Below are 22,088 nucleotides of genomic sequence, written 5' to 3'. Positions count from 1 at the left end.
AAACCCAAAATTAAAATAAGCAAGAACACAATATGGCTTAAAGAACTAAAGATAACAGATGATGAAAACAGGCAAACCAAAAATTGTTTTTTTAAACTAATTATATGTTTTCTCCTGTGTCTATACTTACTCATACTTTATAAATATTGTACTTGATGTTTGGAGTACTGAAGATAATTTATCCTTAAATTCTAGGTTTTCTTTTGGCCACTTTGATAGTATAGCTATAACTTCATGAGGAGCAGCTAGTTGTAATGTTAGGAAACACTGGGCTTTAATATTCAGATTACTGTATTTTTATTTGTAACTAATAATTTCATTTGATATTATTCAGCATCACTGTTAAACATAATACTGGGGTGGCAGCGGTTGGTTCAGGAAAGTATATGACACATAATTGCCCATCAGGAATGAAGTTATTAGAAGAAAGGGCCTCAGGGTTGTGGTCTGGGTTAACTGTGAGAGCTTAGAAAGAATAACACATGAAGAACAGCATAACAGTCCCTTAAAGTGACAGAGAGGTTTCCTGTTCAAACTTGGACAGGGAGAGAGAAACAGGGAGCTGGCCATAGAGATGGGGCAGAGAAGCCCCTTCAGAGAAAGCCCCTGAACAAAGGGATAGCCCACTAAATCACGGCATGTGATTTATCATATAGCACATCACATAGGACAGAACATGGAAGATCTGGGTACTAGTTAGGATTATAAGTCAGAGGCTGCTGTTAATTAGCCACTGCACAGACAACTTCTTAGCTCTCTGTCCCAGGGAGTTGTTGTCGGAACTGTGATTCCTTCAGGTTGTAGAATCTGGTTTCTTAGAGTAACCACTGTCTTAAAGGGGCAGGCTATTAGCTAGCAATTATATCAGATTTAGTTGGGGGAATTCAATAGACAAGTCACATTGTAGAAGAAATGGGAAAATATAGTGTTAGTTTAACTTCCCTTCTAACAAAATTGTCTTTTCCTACAGACCAAATACTGTTAGTGACAGATAGAAACAAAAAGCTAAACTCAGTTCTCATTTGCCTTGTAAAACCTTTCTGACAGGTCTGGTTTCTTTCCTGGGAGTTTCGTTTCATACCTGCAGAGTGCTATGTTCACACAGACACATCTAATAGAAGGCATGTGCTCCCTGAAAGGAAACACCATTAGCGGAACAGGCTTGTCTTTCCAAAAATGGCCCTTACCCCAACTACACACTGCAGGAACCTGAGTAAGGTCCTCTGGTAACTTTCCTCACTTGTAAAGTGTTTCAACCGACCTAACTGTGGCAAGGAGGACTCCATAATTTAACAAAATATATCCAAACACTGTCTGGTTATTTTTCAATTTTTAGTAGTTGCTATGGGAAGGCCCAGTCCATTGTGGGTGGCTGGGGGCTATAAGAGCAGGCTGAATATGCCATGGGTAGCAAGGAGTAAGCAGCTCTTCTCCATGGCCTGTGAATCAGCGCCTACCTCCAAGTTTCTGCCCTGTTTGAGTTCCTGCCCTGACTTCCCTCAGTGATGGACCGATATATGAAACTGTCAGATGAAAAAAAAAAATCCTTTGCTCCTCAAATTTATTTTGGTCACGGACTTTTTCAGAGCAACAGAAACCTAATCCAATATCATCTAATTCTATACAAGTTTCATCATCTTAAAAGGAAATTTCATTAGGTGTTACTTCCTATGCCAGACCAACAACTCACAAAAGCCAAACTACTTTTCATGGATTTACATATTCTAGACATTTCACATCAATGGGATCATACAACGTGGTATCATTTGTTGCTGGCGTCTTTTGCTTTAGACCATTGTCTTTAGGATTCATTCATATTGCAATATCTAAGCACTTTTAATATTCAAATAGAATTCCACTGTATGGACACACCACAGTTTGTCCATTCCTTCATCAGGTAATGAATATTTAGGTGTCCCCACTTTTTCCATTATGGAACAATGAACAGTGCTATTACTATCTGGGAGCAGCTGTTCATGCGGACAGCGTTCTCAGTTCTCTTTGGAGCACACCTGGAGAACTGCTGGGTAAATGTCAACCGTTTCCTACAGTGGCGGGACCATTTTCTCTGCAATTGGACCTTGTTTCATTTCTCCCCACTCTGCATTCTGGTTGAGAAGTTCTGCTCAGGAAAAAGTAAGTACTTATAAAAATGTTTGATAAAGAATGGAAATTTTGGCTTTGTGTTAACATAAACACAATGAAATAGTTTAGGTGAGTTAAAGAAGCACAGGATTACTGGGATGCTTAGATCAGGGCTATCCGTGCCCAGATACCAATAATGCCCAGCATTCCCAAAATGATTCAGGACCATCTGGGTGGGGTGCCCTGTGCCAATAAGGGACTCACAAAGGGGTTGGTGGGGGCTCTAATATCTGGACCCCAAGTTCTTTCATTATACCAAAGGCAATTCAACAGACATAAACATTAACTCTGGGATACATTGTGGGGTTTGTTTTGTTCTTTCACAGGGAGTATTTCTAGCCAGACACATCACAGGGAAATTATTTGAGGGAGCAGAAAACATTTTTTTTACTGCCCTTAATAACAAAGTTGTGAAGGAAAAATTAAGGAGGAATTACATCCTGCTTAGGGACCCATTTAAACAAAAAGAGACTAAATAAACAAGAATGAAGACTTTTAAAAAGCTACCAGAGTCTGTGATGAAAATCAACCCTTTGCCAACGGCTGAATATGAAAAGTGAAGAAGTTGGACAGAATGAAACGTGACTCCAGGTTTTAGGCTTAGAAGATGAGAAAGATGGTTGTGCCATTACCAAAATCAAGGTAAAGCCTAGAGGAGACGTTGACAAGAGAGAGTGGTCAACTTTAGACACATATTGAGTTTAAGATATCAGGGAACTTGCAACTGGGACCCAGGCCAAGGCCAATCAGAGCTTCAGAAATGTTTTTCCCAATGAACGCCATTGCTGACAGCTTCAGAGTGATGAAGAGGGAGAAGAAAGCCAGCCCGTTGTAAGACCGATGGCAGCAGGACACTCTGGCCACAGAGGTTGCGAAGGAGACCAAGTGTGAGAGGGGCAGGACTTAGGAAAAATGATCCAACATTGGGCAAGCCTTGCGATTGGCAGGTGATTGTGCAACTATGATGCTTTTAGGCTTAACCAACCTACCTAGTACTGATATGTAAGAGCTTTAATTTTGCCTGTGACCCATGGCAGAAGGGATTTCCAGTGAGGCAAGTGACTGTCTCCAAGCAGACTGCCTGCTACTAACTCGGAAGCTGAGCGGCCTGCACCCAGGTCTAGTGGAGGGCCAAGTTAGTGCTAAGGCATGAAGTTCTAGGAAGGGTCTAGAACACATCAAGATGAACAATTGCTGGGCTCTGAGGAACAACCAGAAACCAACCACCCTTCTCTCTGCACCCGGCCTAGGGAGGCATGACTGATGTGGGCTCTCATATGCTATAGTTGATGGAGCATCTGAAGTTCTTCCTGTCCTCTCAGGAAAGGCTCAGAGCTCAAAGGAATTGAGTGTGTGGGGTAGAGGAAGGCAAAGATAGATCCCCAAAGAACACCTACATCTAGAAGGGCACAGAAGGGGGAGAAGATACAAGAAGGAGAAATAAATCCAAACAGCATTGAGCGTTAGGAGGAGTAACTGGAGCACAAGAGAAATAGAGGGTGGAGAAGAATGAGAAAAACCACTAGGCAATCCCTTCCGCCTCACTGGTTTTCACTAACATTTTCACTTAACTCTATCTAACAATGATGCTCGGTCACAAGGAAAGCTTTGCTTGTTAGTCTCAAGTTCCATTATTTTTGTAACCTTATGAATGACACATTCTTCATAAATAACATCAGAAAGTAACAGTTAACTTAGATCTAAAAAGTGTTATTAAAAACAAGGAAAACACTAGTTATATGAAATTGGAAACAAATTTCCAAAGACTATAATTCTCAGAGGAAGTAATCAGAATAACAGCAAAAAAAAAAAAAATCACAACAAATTAAAAATGTGGGACTCGATGGTTAATGAAACAGTATGAGCTAAAATTCAAACAATCTAAGTATTTAAAGGAATCTTTTTGGGGGGATCTGAAATAGCCAGACTACTTGTAGCCCTACCCGGCCTTGAACTCACTGTGAAGCACACATTTACAATTCTTTTGCCTCTGCTTCCAGAATTCTGCGATGACAGATGTGTACAAACGATGCCGGGCTCTCAAAAGGCATCTGTTAGAACACCAAAATGCTGAAGTTTAATAGAAATAAAACACCACAGCTATGAATAGTTGTTTCCTCCTCATATTTTTATTGAGTGGAAAGTAAGAGCAAAAACCATCTTAACACCATGATCAAAGATAGAACGCTTCAATCAACACTAGACTTTTCACGAATCTGGAACGGCTGCAAACTGCTAGCAGCACATGTCTAGTCTTTGCACACTTCATGAAAGATATATTTGTTCCAAACAACATGTCTCCTAACAGTCCTGCAGTGGGAAGAACATGAGTCATGGAGGCTTGGAGGTTCTTCCTGTAGTTCCAACCTTAGGCGAAGTGCACAGCTTCCGGCCATACACTTGTCCACAGCCCGTGGGAGGAACAAGCTCACAGCTGAAACAGTAAGCATTGCTTCGGCACTCTGAGGCCTGGCATCTGTCATTTCAGATAGAGGAGCAAACAGCTAAGACTAAGTGCTGTCTGCTATGGGATGTGGGCGGCAACAGCAAAGTGACTCCTCCTGAAGCCTGTAGGGACCCTGGGACAAACATCACAAACCTTATCAAGGTTGGAAAATCCCAGCAGGGAGTCCAGCAAGAAGATTCAGCCAGTAAAGGCACTTATCACAAAACCTGACACTCTGAGTTTGATCCAAGAAACCCGTATGACGAAAGGAGAGAGCCTACTCCCACAAGTTGTCCTTTGATCTCAACAATGAACGCCATGGCAAACATGCATGTATACGTACACGCATACAACAAATAAATAAATGGATTTTCTTCTACTTCCAGTAAGGAGGCTGGAGAGATGGCTTAGTGAACAAAAAAAAAATACTTGTTGCGCAAGCACAAGGACCTGAGTTTGATCCCCAGAATCTATTTAAAAAGCTAGGTACCCCATGCTTGTAAAACCAGCACCTGGGAGATCAACATAAGCAGATATCTGGAGCTCACTGACTGATCCACTGAGTCTTATTGGTAAACTCCATGTCCCAGTGGGATGCCGTGGTTTTTTTTTTTTTTTTTTTTTATAAAAAGGCAGTGAATGTTCCCTGAAAAATGACACCCAATGGTTGTTTCTGTCCTACTCATGTATATGTATAGTGTTTACAGTGTGCACTTCGACCCCTCTGACATATACCCAAATCCCAGGAGATAATCATCTACAGGGTCACACATGTCTACACAACATGCTGTGGGAAGCTGGGTGGCCCCTAATGGAATACTGGAGTTTCATTACAGAATTGAGAGAGAGGGGGGAAAAAAAGATGTTCCCCCATAGAACAATTCACAGTCACAGAGATCACTTTCCTTGCCCACAGCAACTTCTGATTCAGTTCACGAAATCTGATCTGAAGTGTGGGCTATACAGAGGGCACTCCCACCTGCCCACACTCAGTGCACAGGCTGGGTGAAGGGAGCAGAGAGCCGGTTTCTCATAGGATGGGGAAAATGTCCCCACACAACAACAATGGCTGGAGAAGGGCTCCAGAGTGTCCTTAAAGTTACTCCTTCTCTGAATACTAAGGACATTTCTCAGGCCTTTCGGATGCAATGAAAACTAGTTTTGAGAGATAAGATATTAAAGCATTTCCAAAGGGAATCCGAACACTGGAGATTATTTACTTTGCTGTAATTACTTTGCACACAGGGAGAGTAGCTTTCAGATGCTACTGAGTTTGCATACAGACATTGCAGGAACAAAGAAAATGGTTCAGATCTTGACTGTTTAGTCTGTGAAGTCTACGATGATGCTAAGGAATGAACCAGACAGGTGCATGCCTGGAGAGAACGAGTTGTTATTGGTAATAACCAATGGCAGCGATCGTTCCTAAGTCTGAACTCCCTTCCTCAATTTGTTTATAGAAAGGATCTGGGTTTTTATTAGAGCCATTACTAAATGAGAATGCATTTATACATTCACAGATGATTTGTAGTTTCTTAAGTATCAGATTCCAGGGAAGACAGCCAGGCAGTTCACAAGCCCATTTAACTAGCAACAGAAGAACTGAAGGGTTTTGGATTCCATGAACAATCTTTTAGAAGAGTCTGGTGGAAATGTGGAAACTTATTATTAAATGGACAGTCTAGGGAGTTTTCAAGATTATTTGTATCATGACTTAAACAGAAACAGAATTTATTTCTAGAAAATATCCTCCACATGAAGCCTTCTGAACTTCAGTTCATCCCCTGGCTTATTAACTCTTACTTGAGATTAAGTGACAATGTACATATATGTTTCTAAATATTTTATTTGGAGACAACTATCTATTCAAGGAAAGTTGCAAAAAAAAAAATACAGATGTTGTATACACTTTGTCCAATTTCCCTTCATGATGCCATTTTACATAGTTCCCAAGTCCTAGAAAAATATATTGGCATAATATCCATACATAGGTTTTAGGTCTTATTCAAATTTTACCAGTATTAGCATAGTGTGTGTATACACAGACACATGTAGTTTTACCCAGTGAATGGACCACTACTATAATAAACTGAATTCTTCCATCCTTACTAAGGAATTCCCATATACTACTTACCCCATCCTATCACTGACTACCATTCATTTGTTCTAGATCTCTGTAATTCTATCATTTCAAAAATAAGTGGAATTATTCACTATGAGGCTCTATCTTTTCACTTGGTCTACTCTCTTTAGATCTAAGTTGTGGAGTTTTTGTGTGTGTGCATGTGTGTGTGTGTGTGTGTGTGTGTGTGTGTGTGTGTGTGTGTGTGTAGATAGATAGATTAGTATGCAGATAGATAGATAGATAGATAGATAGATAGATAGATAGATAGATAGACAGACTAGATGGATGGATGGATAGATAGATAGATAGATAGATAGATAGATAGATAGATATAGAAATAGCGCTCATTCATTTATGTTCTTCTTACTACTGATATTGATATCAAACATTGCTATCATTTTGATCTCCATAATACAAAAGTATATAGAAGTCTTAAAGGATGGATAATAATACCCTTTGTAGTTCCAAACCAATTAAGAGGACAAATAGAGCCAAGCACCAGGGAATGGAGTTATGAGTGCTTTTAACATCCCAGCTCCTGAGAGGAGAGCTTTTTATCCGATGCTAAAATAGTTGGCTAATGACTTTCCTTAGGTTCAACCTTACTCACTGGCATAAGCAGGAAACCAGACTTGGAGGTCTAAAATGTGATCTCATGGGATGTTTTGGTCTGTATGTGCCTGCACCCCCACCAACTTCATATGTTGAAACAGTACTAAGAGGTAGCCATTAGTGAAACTCCTTCACCCCTTCTGCCTGTGAGAACAAAGAGAAGGTAGCATCTATGAGTAACAGGGCCTCGCCAGATATTAAAGGTGCTACTGTCAACCATACAAGGTCTAGTGCTGAGCATGGTGTATAGGGTCCGCCCCCTACAGAGGAACAAGTGGAATAACTACTTCATCCAACCCACCAGCTTTTCTCATTTAGCCCACACTTTGCTATTGTTTGCCCTATTCAATGCTAAGTAAGTAGGAGTACAGCCAACCCCTTGCATGGACATGACTTCTGAGGCCATAAACATCGGCAGCTCCAGAACGATGCTTGGCCATTTCTTTAGGACTCTTGGAGAATATTAGATTATCTGTCTTCCTCTCTATTGGCAGACATTCCATAATGAACCTATTTCTGAGTTTTATAGAAAAATCTAAGTAATCTTTCCAGATAGATTTTTACTGAGCAGCTGACCAATATTAAGGCAAAATATATAACAAACAGATGATAAAATCAGAGTTAAGAGAACTTGTTTAAAATTATAAATTAACACTTAGATTTATTTTCCCCTAATGTTCATGGAAAAAAAAAAGGATCACTATAAAACAACAACAACTAAACACTGTTCACCACTTTTCTATTAACCTTCCTTTAAAGTGATTTCTTTATTAGGTTCACACCTTCCATTTTTAACAGCAAGCCTGAGTCCAGTGGAGTATATTTTAAAATAAACATTATCCAATATTTAACAAAACAGTAACTACAATAAGCCCCCTAACTCATGCTCAAACTTTAAAATATTGTCTTTTATAACAAAAAACTAAAACTCTAAAATGCCAAGATGGTACAGATGGCAAGATATCAGAGACTAGGTAGTTTTTCTTGATAAGGAAGGTTGTAGATAATAAGAAATTACTAACAGAGACATGTTAAAAGATAAGAGCATCTCAAATGAGGAAGAATCATAGAGAATATTAAATGGAGTGAATGAATGTTTTTTTAAGCAAAAAAAAAAATCTTGTGAATTCAAAGGAAATTAGAAAAGAGGAACAAGAAAACAAAACAAAGCAAAAACAAAAAACAAAAAAAACCAACCCAGCAGTAAATAGACAGTAGTCCTAAGAGGGCATCATCCTGAATGAGAAGAGAAGGGACAATAGAAGAGCTGCACACTCACAGACAAACTTCAGTAGTTCTACTGACTACACCTAGGGACCACAACTACACGACACAAATCGTTCTACTACATAACACAGCGGCCAACTACACAGTCTGAAAAGTAAACTTTAGGTGACACAAGATAGGAGGAAGAGTTTATTTTTTTATCTCTCTCTATACATAACATTATACATAACATGTAATATATATTCATTCACACATATGAATGCCGGAAAATAAAACCAAACTAGATATCCACCACCAGATGAACCATGACACATATGCACAATGAAACGTTCATGTGCATGAAAATGGATGCAACTGGAAAGCATGTTAGACAAAGTACTGAGGAAGACAACTGTTTTCCCTCAGATGCAGCACCTACATTTAAAATGATGTGTGTGTGTTTATATGTGCATTTATGTGTGTTTACACATAAGTTTATATGTGTACTTTATGTGTGTGTTTACATGTATGTGTTTATATGTGTATGTTTATACATGTATTTATATGTGTATTTACATGTTGGTCTTTATATATGTATTTACATGTGTGTGTTTATATGTGTATTTATGTGTGGGTGTTTGCTAGACACAGAACTAGAAAAGAATAACAAGAATGTAGGAAGAAATCTTAAGAGAGGCGGGAAATAGAGTAACGGAATACATACAATAGGAAGATAGAAGGAGGGGGAAAGGTAAACACTTGGAGGGGGAGGCATCAGAGAGGGGAGTAGTAAGGGAATGGGGGTAATACATGACACACATGGACGAAGATGAAACCACTACTTTATATTCTAACTAAAAATTAATGAAAAGATTAAAACAAACATTAATTAATTTATAAAAAAAGAAAAAGAATATGGCTAGGGAAATACTTGAAGATGGCAGACGTCAATAAATGAGTAATTCCAGAAAGAAATGAATATACTTTACAGTGATAGAGCCATTGTCAAAGTGAAAAACCATTTCCTTAATGCAGCATACCATCCAGAATGTCTGCTCCCAAGAGTGTGGTTTATACTAAAAACTGTTAAGAGTAAGGTTTAAACATTCCTTTCTTGGGAAGTGACAAAGCAATATGGCCACAGCTGATCATCACAACATTAATGTTAAGTAGCTTGGCAGGGGTTAGCAGCCTGGGAGGTCACTAAGGGTGGACTTCTCATGGTCAGCTTTGGACCTCGACTTCCACTTCCCTAGCAACACCAGGAAGGAATCCATCACAACTGTCCCTCCTTGGGATCTCAAGGACCATAAGAAAAGGTAGAGGTAGCTGGACTCTGTTGAGCCCCATTAAAGGAAAACTACTTTCTCCTGGTCAAAGGAATGATATCTGTGTTCTGTCTTTTGGCTCCAGGTAGAAACACGACATTCTGATCTATTCCAAAATTGTAGCATTAAACGCCACTGTCTTCTCTTCCTCTCTAAAGAATGAATCCAACTGGGCTTGCCAAGCACTCCTCCTTGAGATCACTCCACAGGATGGAAAGGTGATTCACCTGGAAAAAACGCTAAGGATATGGGAAGAATAATTATTCCCTCTTAAGGTTATACTTAGACTTTCCAGAAAGCACTCCCTTCCTGCAGTTGTTTACAGAGCTCCCACTGAGCAGCACAGCCCTAGGCCTGTCTATTTTTTTTCCTGAGTTCTACCTCAAAAAATGCAACTTTTACTTTCCCCACTTTCTGTTTCTTTTTTAGATATTGGCCAAAAACCTAAGCCTGTTTTCCTTGACACTTGAGGCCTTCTCACTTCCTTGTCTAAAGACACACCCAGCCATAAACACACCCCTTTCTACAGCTGCTTGCCAACATCCATCGAAGACTATCCCTGTTTTCTTAAACCCTAACTCAAAACACACAACTCCTTCTTCTTCTTCTCCATGTCCCTCTTTCTCCAAGCTGCACAAATTTACACCTCACCTGCTCTGTTGTTTTTCTTTCCAACTCTAATAAAATAGTCAAGCTTCCTTCTGAGTCCATCCTTAATTCTCTTATTAATGAGACTAAGAACCTCAAAGGCAAACTGACTCCCCCAATAACATCTGCTAAGTTTAACCTAAATGTGCAGAATATTAAACTTAGCAAAGCAGGACTGATCTAAGAAACATACTTGCCAAGCACACTTAAAAATATCCCTTGGTAGCTTGTCTCTCACTCAAGAAAAATAGTCAATGACCCTTGCTCATGCTGGCAACTCAAATTCAATGAATTTCTCTCACACACACAAAGAAAAGACATGAAAGCAGTTGTGGGGTGGGCATGGAAAGAAGGCACTTGTTGGGAGACAAGAGGATAAATGGAGGTAGAGGGATTTGATCAAAGAATATTAAATATATGCAATTATAACTGAATAAATTTAGAAATGCTACCTGTGGAGGTCAAAATATGGCATAGGATCTCCTGACATTGGACTTACAGGCACTGTAAGCCATCTGACACGGGGCTAGAAACCAAACTTAGGTCTTTTGCATGAGCAGCAAGTATTCTTAAGTACTCTGCACTCTCCAGTCCCAACACCAAAGAACTTTTAAAAAAAAAAATCCCAGCACTCGGGAGGCAGAGCCAGGTGGATCTCTGTGAGTTCTAGGCCAGCCTGGTCTACAGAGCAAGATCCAGGACAGGCACAAAACAGCACAGAGAAACCTTGTCTCGAAAAACAATAAACAAACAAACAAACAAATAAATAAATAAATGTATTAGTTTAAGAAGAAAATTTTAATAGATCATATATTTGAACATAAAAGTCAATAAGAGATTCAAATCATATAAAATATTATCTGTTCATAAATCATTTAAATATATCAGTAACATAGTGTAGAAATGTAATCCAATATGCCAAATATTGGGAAATTGATCAATATCTTTCTAAATCCACCTGTGCATTCAAAAAGAAATCATAAGCCAAAGTTAAAAACAGAACTGAATACTAATAATATATTAAAGTTTGTCAAAACACTAAAGTAATGATTAGAAGAAGTTTTGAAGACTTACATTAAGGAATAAAAGAGGCTTAATGTCAATGATCTATGCTGTCAACCTAAGGAGAAAGGAAGCTTTAATAAAGTAGAAAAAAAGTGAAATAGAAAAAAAAAAAACAAACAACAATAAATGTCAGCAAATCCAATCTTGATTCTCAGAAAGAAATAAAAAAGAAAGTTCTGTTACTGTCCTAATACCCAAGCATGGTACCTGCATTACAAGAAAGGAAAACTGTAAACCAATATAACTCACAAAGATACAAGAATTCCTAAGAAAGCATTTGCAAACCAAGACTAGCAAATAAAGTTAAAAAGAGTACTCCATGGATATAGTAGTAACCCAAAATGCAAGGCTATTTCAACATTCCAAACTTAAAGATTAAGTCAACATATACTGACAAAATCATGAATGGGAAAAAAAATATATCTGCAAAGAACACAGATGTGGAAAGGGCATGGAACCCAAATGAACACATGATTATGAAAAACAACCAACAAATATCTCCCAGTACTGGAAAGAAGAAGAAGAAGTCTAATAAAACCCATCTATGGATGTCCTACCCTAATGCTGGCATGCTACACACATTTCTTCTACGGTCAGAAAGGATTCTCTTTTCCCATTTCCCCTTGGTGACAGAGTCACCACAGATGTGTAAGAGAACAATGGAAGAAGTAAAATTATTTTTGGTTGCTCTTTTTCTCTGCCCACAAAACCAGAGTTCTCACACATGCATAAAATAAATTTTATTCAGTAGGGTCGGAGAGATGGCTCAGAGGTTCAGAGCATTGCTGCCCTTCCAGAAATCCGGAGTTCAATTCCTAGCAACCACATGGTGGCTCACAACCATCTATAATGAGATCTGATGCCCTCTTCCAGTGTTCAGGTAAACATGCAGACAGAACACTGTATACATATGAGAGAGAGAGAGAGAGAGAGAGAGAGAGAGAGAGAGAGATCCTTTTAAAATGTATTTAGTAAAGCTAGATAATACAAAAATCAACACGGATAGCTCACCTTGCAGCTTCCCAACTTTAACATGGTCTAACAACAATGAGCACTCAGGACAAACAGGACTTTGGATTTGGTTCTTTTTTCCAAGTTCCTTATGGAGCAGGGCAGTAGCAAGCCCGGGCTCCAATGCCCACATGATCAATGCTTGAGAGTGCACTGTCGCAAAGCTATGAAGCTCTGAAGGGGAAGGGGGTAGGTGCATACTCAAATAGTTCCCACTCACAATGTTTTGAAGACACAACTCTCATACATTGGTAAGCATCTGTACAGAAAAGTTACATCTATGTCTATATACCACCAATTAATAATAATATATCTGAAAATCTTTAAAAAGAGCAAAGCTGAAGAATTTTTATAGGATTCTATTCAAAATTTAGCAAAAAGCTATACTACCAAAGAAATATAAAATTCATGTGTTTGAATCATTGTTGTGGGATGTCTTTCTTTATGTTGTGAATATGTGTTGTTCTGATAGGTTGGTAAATAAAGCTGCATTGGCCTATGGCAGGGCAGGATGGAGCCAGGCGGGAAAATCCAAGAGAGACAATGGGAGGAGAAAGGAGAGTGGGGAGATGCAGTTAGCTGCTGCCAGGAAAAGCAAGATGTAAATTCACCAGTAAGCAACAAACCACGTGGCAAAGTATAGATTTATAGAAATGGGCTAATTTAAGATGTAAGAGCTAGCTAGTGAGAAACCTGAGTGATTAGGCCATATAATGTGAAAATAATATAAGCCTCTGTATGTTTATTTATTGGGACCAAGTGGCTGCAGAACACAGGTGGAAGAGATTCATTCCGACTGCAGGGCCCAGGTAGGACACAGGAAAACTTTCAGCTACAAATCATAATACCCAATACAATCATGGATGAGACCACAAAGGAGGCATTTACTGGGCTAACACCACTATAAAAAGGGCTTTCAGGTTCACTCTCTCATGCATGCCCTTGCACCAACTTCCATGTGAGCCCTCACTACATGCCCGAGCCATGATCATGGACTCCCCAGCCTCTACACTTGTGGGAAATGTTCCCTCATTATAAATTACTCAGAGCTAGATATTTTGCCACCACAGCACAAACGGATTAGGTCCAAACTAGTTCCACAGAAGTAGGGTGTAGCTATAACAATGAAAAAAAATGTGGAAGCAGCTTTGGAAGTTGACAACAGGCAGAGGCCAGAATAGTTTTGAAGTGAATACTGAGGAAATCCAGGATGGCTGTGAGTCAGGCATCTGGGGTGATGTTGGTGAGATGGGTCAGAAGACAGGGATTTCCAGTCCAAGTCCTTAGTCATCCTAGGGCTTCCCCAAGTGACGGCGGGAATCTGACGGAAATATGAAGAGATCACTCCTCAGAGGGAATGAAAATTAAGTATCAGGAACTGGAGAAAGAGGCAAACTTGCCACGGTGCACCAAAGAACTTGGCTGAGCTCCGTCGGTGTCCTAAGACTTCAGGGAAGGCAGAATTTAAAGTAGTGGACTAGGAGAGTTGGCAGAAGAAATCTCTGATCAGCAAAGCATTTGAAGTAGGAGCTGTGTTATTTTTCTTAACTGCTTACAGAAAAATGTTAGAACATAGAAATGATTTAAAGATGGTATTAACAGAAACAGAAGGAGAAGATAAGTTTGGAAGTTCTCAGCTAGGCCATGTAAGCAAAAAGGCCTAATGTTAGGGAAAAAAAAAAAAACCAAGTGTGTAACCAAGCAACCATTGGGCAAATGGGTTAACACAGATAGAAGAAACCATACCCAATTCAGCAGGACAATGGGAAATGGGCTGGCAAACATTTTAGAGTTCACTATGAGGGGCTGTCATGCCCATCCTATGTCTGGGGAGCTAGGGCTTGGGGAGCAGGACAGTCTCAGAGGAGGAGTTCAGGGAATGTATGGGGGTTTAGGGCTCTTCGCTCAGGGCTGCCACATTCCAGCACTGTACTCCTTGGATGTCCCAACTGTGGCTCCAGTGGGTCACATAGTATCTTGGCAGCTGCCCCAGAGGGCTTTAACTGAGAGGCCTTGGCAGAATCTTGAGGTGCTAATTTGCAGGAGCTATCGTGCAAGAGCTCCCCCAAGCCCCCAAACACAGAGCCAGCAGTGTGCCTTGTCAGCCTTGAAAAGCTGAAGGCAAGGAATTTCAGTGTGAAAACTCAAGTTTGGGTTCCACTTAACAGACCTGGGGCTGAGGGGGATGAATCCTCCGCCCAGTAGGTCTGGAAGGCAGGAAACAAATGCCAAGATTATTTCCAGGTTTAAGACTTACAAATGATCTACATTCCTTTCTTCCTCTTTTATGTCCCCTTGTCAGAAGGCAATGTCAAATGCAAGCCCATCCTTCCACTGTATTTCAGAAGCTTGTGACCTCTGGGCTCACAGCCTCACAGCTGCAGGGAAATTTGTGCTAGAAGTTAAGAGACTGAAGCCAAGGGATGGATGGAATGGCAGGAGGAAGAGGAGGAGGAGGAGGAGGAGGAGGAGGAGGAGATGAATTCGGGGCTCTGGTCAAAAGTTACAGTCTGAATTTGTTCCTATCAAATTCATATATTTCAGCTCCAGGGCCATGAACTTGGGAGGTGGGGCCTCTAGGTGATGTTTAGCTGTTGAGGTTTGTCCTCAGGACAAGATCAATGTCGCATAAAAGTTTCCACAAAGGTTCCTAAGCCTTTTAAAAGGAAGACCCCATTTCATAAAGAACTATTTTCATATTTCCCATTGAGTTACATTACACACATACACACACACACACACACACGAACGCACAAGCATGCACTCTTATGAGTTTCATTTTCTGAGACTCTGTCTTGCTCTTTAGCTGCCCCAGTGTCTACCTCAGAGCTGAGTGGCTAATGTGCCCAGCTTCTTCCTGTCTTAGAGATCACGATGCAGTGGTTCCAGGGGTGAGAGATACAGAACTCATGGGTAAAAAGAAAGGGGAATATCATAAACGGACCATGTCATAAGGTACTCCCAGACAAGCCTAGCGATTATAGCCCCACACTGACACAGAAATACAAAGAAGCAACCACCAGAGCCTAATGCAGCTTACTAAGAATGGATGATCCCCATCATGGAAACAAAGCAAGCAGCATCCTCTGGGACCAGCCAAAATACCAAAGTCCTTACTTCTTTTAACCACGGCATTTGCCACCTAATAAACTATACTTCCCAATTTGAAGCCTAGCCAATTGAATAAGCTAACTGTGGCCTCTCTCTCAGGCTGACAGAGAACACGTCAGAACTCATATCCTGCTCCTGAGACCTGAGGGCAACATTCCCAAGTTCAGGTATTAAGAAAAGAACATGTGGCATGTATGCCTAATCTTCTCCTCAAGGCAACACACTTGAAAAGAGAAATCAAGATTTATCTCTCTAACTGTAGTCATTCCAAGAGCAAGACAGAGAATTAATAGTGTTTCATTTTGGGGGGAAATTGTCTAAAGTTAATATAAATTACTTAGGCTATTATTGAAAAATCACACATATAAATCTGATGTTTCTCTCAGGATTGTGTTTGCAGATTTATAGATCCTATGCAATATAAATGAGAATGAGAAAGCAACGATCTTATTCACTATTACCACGCTGCACACGACAAGTGATCTATATCCACACCATGTTCTCTTTGCTCAGGCTACTCTGGACTGCAGCTGCTCTCTGAACTACCAGGTTCTGTCCTACCATCCCTCAGGTGCACAGCACAGGTTTCCTCTCATATGGGAGCCCTTTCAATGCCCCTGCTTATGAGCGATCTCCTTTACTGCCTGCTCAAACATCACCCTCACCTCCAAACTCTCCCAGGTGTTCAAGCCCTTCACTATTGCTCAGCTCCATCTGCCCGGGACAGCTTGGGTATCACTACTAAAATGCTTCAGAGGAACATTTTGGATTCTGCATTCTTTCAGATGTTGTAACATTTGCATTCACATAATGAGACATCTTGGGATGAGAACCAAGTCTAAACATGAAATTCATTTATGTATCACATACGCATACCTGAAATGTTACATAGTATTTTTAGTGTGCTTATATTTTGACTACAGCCTGTCACACGAAGTCAGGCATAGAATCTCTTCACTTGTGGTCTCATGTTAGCACTGAGGAGAATGTTTTCTATTTCAGGACATTTCAAATTTTTTATTTCTGAGTTAGGGATGCTCAACCTGAAATAGCCTTTGTTGGTTTCTCACTAGGTAGGGCCGTCTGATAGACATGACTTAGCAGCCACACAGAGCCCTACTCACCAAGGGTACACTGTTGGTTATACTCTGCCATCATCCTGTTGAATGTCTGCTGCATGAAGTCTGTCAGGACAAAGGAACTCGTAGTGAACAAGGAGGTCACGTGTCCACTGTTCCTTTCTACCTCATTTGAATGTGGCTTTCTCAGTGTCCCATGAAAATAGAATTCCAAAACATGTGGGAGATGAGTGAGATTCAAAGCCAAGTGTTATTTGTGAGTCAGCAGTGAGTAAGCACACTGACAGCCCCATGAGGATGCCTTCCCATGAGCTAGGACTTGAATTCACACAGAAAAAAGACAACTACATTCTAAATAGTAGCTAACTACCTATCCCAGATAGCACAACACAGAAAGAAGGGTGGGGCCACTCACAACTCACTTTCCTTTTTGATCCAGGTAGAAAGTATTAGGTAGAATACGGACATCCCATGAAATAAAAACAACTGATGATTTGGTGTAGCATTTTTGCTGCATAATTTAGGGTTTCCATCTACAAGTTTAGAGCCCCCATGTGTACATTTAACATAAGCATTGCATAACATAAAAATGAGAGTAAATCCCAAAGTCATTACTTAACATTTAAATTATTCTCCACATTGAATTTTACTGAATAACAAATTTTTTTAAACTACCATAAATGAAAAGTCTGAGGAAATAATGGCGCTGTTTCCTGAATTTTGAATGGAGGGCTCCATCCTTTCACTGTGCACTGGATCAAGCTAATGAAGTAGCGAGCTTGCCACTAAGACAGGTGTGTTCAGAACACTGGGCTTCTGCTTCAGGAACAGTTCTATGTAATTGTGGCACATGCTACCATTTTGTGCTCATTCAATTTTCAGTAAGTATTTGTTAGATATGAGGAAGATAAATACCAAAAGATCTTATGTAGTGGAATATTAGTTTAAGATGTGTTACATTTATTTATGTTGTAGAATATTTGTTTAATGATGCAAAGATGTGTTGCACTCTTTTATGTTGCATTTGTTTAACTCTGTGAGGCTGTGTTACTTTGCCTGTTTAAAACACCTGATTGGTCCAATAACGAGCTGAACGGCCAATAGCTAGGCAGGAGAGAAGGACAGGCAAGGCTGCCAGGCAGAGAATAAATAGGAGGAGAAATCTAGGCTTGAAAGAAGGAGAAGCAAGAAAAGAAGAAGGAGAGAAGGACCCCAGGGGCCAGCCACACAGCCACACAGCCAACCATGGAGTAAGAAGGAAAGAAAGGTATATAGAACAGAGAAAGATAAAAGCCCAGAGGCAAAAAGGATTTAAAGAAAAATGAGATAATTTAAGTTTAAAAAGCTGTCTAGAAACAACCTAAGCTAAGGCTGGGCACTCATAAGTAAGAATAAGTCTCTGTGTATTTATTTGGGAGCTGGATAGCAGGCACCCAAAGAGTAAAAAAACAACTACAATCTTAGAATCCAAGAAAACTTCTGCTCTGTAGTGGATGTACTGGAGCTACAGGGCTGCATTTAGAGAGGGACATAGACAAAGACCCATCAGAGGGCACCAGGTCAAACCGGGCCAGCAGCTTGTTAGCTATGTAATCAAACAGAATGGAAGGAACCCTGGTGAGTCTCAATTTTCACTTTTATGAAACAGGGACAATAAAATGTTTTAAAAGATGATGGGCATGGAAAGCAATTTGGAAATATGCCTGCTGTATAGTGCTTGTGTTTAAAAAGCTGCCAGGTCTTTACAGAAGATGAGCGGGATGGTGAATGACCTCACAGCAAGAACTTGGGAAGCTAAGGAAACCTAGGAGGAACACAGACAACAAGGTCTAGCAGTTGGATGTCTATCACAGGGCAGAAATAAGTTGAAGAATGAATGTAGGATAAGCTAAGGAGATAGTTCGGCCAGGACAGCACTTGTCCTGCAAGTATGAGGGCCTGGGTCGAATACTCAGCACCCACATAAAAGGCTAGGCACGGCGACAACACATACATGTAATACCAGTGCTGGGGAGGAAGAGAAAGGAGGATCTCTGGGAGTCATTGGCTAGCCAGTTAGCCAAATCAGTGAGCTCCAGGCCAAGTGAGAGACCTCGTCTCAACAGATCCAATGAAGAATGAAGGAGTAAAATACCCAACTCAGTCTCTGTCCACACATGCACACACATGTACACACACAAACATGTACACACAGAGAATGCAATGAACAGCTGGGAATGTGCTCAGTGGTGCTCTGTGAGGTCACAGTCAGGATCTGGGAATGGTAATGCATTGTAATCTCAGCACTCCAGAGGCAGAGAAGGCCATTACGATTTCCAGGCCAACCAGGGCTACATAACAAGACCCTGTCTCAAAATTTTTTAAAAACTTTAGGACTAGTGGAATAAAGTAATGATAAGGAAGAAAAACCAACATGAATAAGAATTTCCAAAGAAGCAAACATGGACCTGTCTAGGAATATAATAAATTGTCTGTCCCTGGAGATAATGAAAGTATACTGAAAAACATAGTTTGAAGGAACATGTAGCACTAGATAAAGAATGGACATGAAACAGCAATAGTAACACTGGAGGCAGATGTTATTGCTTGGTGCATCTTGAGTTCTAGACACTATGAGAGGCACTTTACATACACTATCTTTTTAAAGCATAACAACAAATCCATGAGGTAGAGAATACTTCTCATAATTCTAGCTATTGAGAGTACTGAAGAATATTCATTTGTCCACGATCACAAAAGCATCTCCCTTCTACTGAATTCAATTCAAATTCCAAGATTCAGAGAAATTGGGCACATTTACCCAAATGCTAAAAGAAATGAGAATGATTACAAATCCCAGCCTGAATGTGAAACACTCCCCAAATAGCATCCTTTTCACACAAACACGGCAGCATCCATCTGGACCATGAGGAAACCTAAAAGACACACTGAGTCTGTCCAGGAGGATGACATCACTATAAAACAGAACCTTTGAAAAAGCAAGGAGACAAAGGTGTTTGGATCCCCTGCCTCCCAGAGCATGGGCCTGAGTACTGAGTTGCCAGGTTTCCCCCCATCTGCTCCCCCACAGAAAGACTGAATCCAGAGCTCACCTGTCCAAGCAAGGATCACTGAACCTGGACCTCTGCCTCTACCTTGGCAGCCATGGGGGAGATGGGCCTCTCAGGCAACATCTCTGGCCTATATGAAGGCATGTTGAGCAGCTTTTTATAGTTAAACATCTTAGCGCTCCATCTAGGAAAGCTACATTTAGGAACCTTGAAGTGTAGCAGGTGTGTGCGTACCTCTTGGTGGGCTACTGTTCACTTCCCTAGCAGCAAAGCCCAGAACAAAACTCAAACCAAGATCTGTGGAAGCAAAGCTGTGATGCTCACTTAAGGTCTCCAGCCCGGAGCTGCAGAAGGGTAATGTACACTACCTGTTAGGGTTGTGTTGAGGTAACTTCAGCACAAATTCCAACTGAAAATTAAAATTAAAAGACAGACGACTCTTGTTTCTAAAAGCATTCGAAACTCTTCATCCTTTAATACTCAACAAAGCACTCTATGAGTACAGGTGCCTTGGAAACGCTTTTTTAAATAATGCAAAGCCAGGGCAAAGAAGTGAGAGCCACCAAAGATACTTAAAATAAGAAGGGAAATATGCCATAGCTACAAATGGCATCCCAGACTGTCCAGCTGTTCCTCTCCTTCACGTTGGTGACAGTATTAAAGCACTTATACAGATGCCTTACACACACACACACACACACACACACACACACACACACACACACACACAAGACAAGAGAGAGACAGACACAGAGTAAGAGAAAGAGTTGGACGAAACCCCGAAGCTACAAAGAGGAAGGAAATGAGAATCCTGAATATTTCATTAGGATAAAAATGTCCCAATATAAGCTTTACCACTGAAGACAGTTATTCCGGGCTATCTGATCAGCAGTACAACTCTTATCTCTCCCCATCACCAGAACAGTTTTGATACTTGAAGCAACATAATATATTACACTCTAATACCTATCTGCTTCAAACGCAGTCGGAAAACACCCACACCACATAAATCATACATGACATCACATTAGATCTTTTAAATAATGTTGTGAACACCAGGAAAATATTCCAGAGATCCATTTTTCATGTTTCTTTTGTTACTGCTCAAATGGAAGTGGCTACTTTACTTCTCCATCAGTTCCTTTCAATTAAATAAATCAAAGGTGTGCAAAAGGCTTTCATACATGAAAGAGTGCATGCAGCTGGCAAACAGGAATGGCCTCTCTTTGTGCGCATGGCCCAGAGTGCTTGTTCCAGCAAGCCTGGCCTCCTCCACGTGCCCTACCTCTTATTAGTCCGCTGCCTTTCCTCCTCCTTGGCATGTTTCATCAGTGCTTCCAACACCGACAGACAGGGAGGAGTCCCCAAACCCCTAGGTATTCCTCACTCCTTAGCAGCCACAACTATAAAATAATCTATGTGCACTTCACACAGGGACCTCTTTATCTGGTTCTGCATCCCCTTGACAAACACAACAGTGGGAACTCAAGAGACACAAATCAAGAAGTAGAGGTCACATGGAAAGTAATAAAGAAGGCCGCTGGAATGGAGTCCAGCAACTGCAAACTAAAATGAACCTAAGGAATCTGGAGTTTTTCTAATTCATATTTAACTACTTCACCCTTCCTTTCCTCCTTCTGTTTTTATGTTCTTCCCCAGCTCACACTTACGTTTGCTTTCAAGTGAGCTCGCGCCCACTTCACACATTCACTTACACAAAGTTAGCTGCTCTTTAAAACCATGAAAGAAAGTTCTACATCATCTAGTCAGCATAAATGCTTCAGCTGAGTGTAAATGGAGCAAGGGATATCCATACCTATAGAAAACTGACACTATTGTTTTCTTATATTTCTTAAGATAGCAGACAAATTAACGGGGTTCACACATCTCTTTATACTTTGTTCTTATTCATCCTACTACTTTGCCTGATTCCCCTGTTTCCGGTCTTGTTGGAACTTTGTCCTCTTTCAAAATGCAAAGCTGAATCCCCAGGGGAGTCTTTGCCCTGGAAGAGATGGGAATGGGGGGTGTGCTGGGGGGAAGGGGGGGCAGGGGCAGGAGGGGGAGGACAGGGGAACATATGGCTGATATGTAAAATTAAATTAAATTTAAAAAATGCAAAAGCAGTCATCCTGTTCTCATGTCATATATGTTATGACCCTACTTTTCCTCATTCACCTTCCTTAAGATCTCTTCTTCCCCCATCAAAATCCTCCTTTCAACTTTCATATCACACACACACACACACACACACACACACAC

At 40.6% G+C, this 22,088-nt stretch overlaps 1 protein-coding gene across 3 annotated transcripts in view; it reads right to left on the bottom strand.

Moving 5' to 3' along the window:
* Nucleotides 1-22,088, bottom strand: part of Enox1 (ecto-NOX disulfide-thiol exchanger 1) — a 560,595-nt gene that overhangs the window by 480,416 nt on the left and 58,091 nt on the right. The window lies entirely within an intron of this gene.

This window comes from Onychomys torridus, chromosome 9 (genome assembly GCF_903995425.1).
Source record: "Onychomys torridus chromosome 9, mOncTor1.1, whole genome shotgun sequence".
In the NCBI taxonomy this organism is placed as follows: Eukaryota; Metazoa; Chordata; class Mammalia; order Rodentia; family Cricetidae; genus Onychomys; species Onychomys torridus.
Note: the sequence above shows the minus strand (reverse complement) of the source record. Positions and strands in the feature narration are given on the sequence as shown.